The sequence below is a fragment of the Palaemon carinicauda genome, chromosome 9, assembly GCF_036898095.1.
Source record: "Palaemon carinicauda isolate YSFRI2023 chromosome 9, ASM3689809v2, whole genome shotgun sequence".
In the NCBI taxonomy this organism is placed as follows: domain Eukaryota; kingdom Metazoa; phylum Arthropoda; class Malacostraca; order Decapoda; family Palaemonidae; genus Palaemon; species Palaemon carinicauda.
Window position 1 is genome coordinate 150,047,455 of NC_090733.1, and position 1,783 is coordinate 150,049,237.

The following is a 1,783-nucleotide window of genomic DNA, read 5'->3' on the forward strand; positions in this document are numbered from 1 at the left end:
ATATATGAATTTGTATGTACGTATATACATTATATCACCCTTGAACAATTTTCTGTGAAAAAATGGCTCATAGTTAAAACAACACTGCAGTCACTTGACACATTATTATTTTTGCTGTCAAATCTTGGATCAGACGCTGAGCATAAATCTTCCGCAACATAAGGCCTCACATTCACCTCAAAGAATGCTTACCAACTCTCTCTCTCTCTCTCTCTCTCTCTCTCTCTCTCTCTCTCTCTCTCTCTCTCTCTCTCTCTCTCCGTGGCATTCAACTCCATTGTGGCTTCGTTCTAACGTTTTTCAGGATATTGAGGATCTTGCTTTCGTATTCTAGCCATATATAAAGAACTGCTCTATAAACGCCTTCGAATTCTATCATCTTTTTATCAAGTTATCATCCTCCATTCTTTCTACGGGATCGAACCACCTCAAAACACTCTGGTCGATCATTTTAATAAGGTAATTTGATTTTCATAACTACATATCTTAATATTTCTTACCCTTTTAAGTTCTTCCTATGTAAATTGTATTACATGAACAATTCACACCTACAGCTTCAAACATTTTGATATCACTTACATTATAACGTGCACAACTGACCTCCTTACATACATTGAAACTTTATATATCATACAGACTTGAGTGAATATTCTATAGGTATATTTTGAGATAATTAAAATAACACCATTTCTTTATTTTCACTACTGTATAACTTGAATAATCTCGAATATTTCTTGCACTTTCAAAATATGTGACATAAAAAAAATTGAAAATAGCTGTGATTAAGTTGAGCAATGTAATAAGTAGACGTTTTTCTCTTTCTATTATAGCTTTTAAAACAAGTGAAATCAACTTTATTAATTTTTAAATATCTGAATTTAGACAAATTTCTTTTTTACTTTCAAACTAGTAAAATTCCCTTAGCATATATTCAACTGTCGTTTTTAAAGTAGTTGAAATTATTACCGATGTTCTTCGTAGCTCTTCTAAATAAGGGTTTACAAGACAAGTATTTCACGTTTAAATATTCAATTAAAAAATCTTTTGACATTTATTATTCCTTGGTGAAAAACACGATTTAACCAATAGAGTTCTCTTGCTTGAGGGTACACACTGGCACACTATTCTAATTTCTTTTCCTCTTGTTTTGTTAAAATTTTTATAGTTTATATAGGAGATATTTATTTCAATGTTGTTGCTGTTCATTAAATGTTTTCTTTTTCTTTGTTTCCTTTCCTCACTGGGCTATTTTCCCTGTTGGAGCCCCTGGGCTTATAGCATCCAGCTTTTCCGACTAGGGTTGTAGCTTAGCAAGTAATAATAATAATGATAATCTATTGAAACAAAGCGTAACTAATAGCAGCTAAATTGAATACAGATACATGAAGCTAATTCAATCGTAATTGCATGTGGGCGGCACGTGTGCTCGCGTGCGCGCTCTGATAAAAGTGCGAGCGTACGACGCACCTACGATGTAAGTTAGCTAACGACCATTATAAGGGATTTCCTGCCTTCGCATGTTTGCGTTTCGCGTCACGTGCGATAAAAAAAAAATAAAGTAATTAAAATATGCGTAGGGTTGTGGTGGCCGATGTGATAACGTCTCTGATTGGTGAACGGCAAAATGGGATTCGAGTTACGCTCAAACTCGTTAGTTTCTTTGGTCGCAGCAAGCTCACCATCCTTGTGAGCTAAGGAGGGGGTTGGGGGAGGTCTATCTGCTGAGTCATCAGCAGCCAATGCCTGGCCCTCCTTGGGTGGAGAGGGGTCTTAGTTACTGATC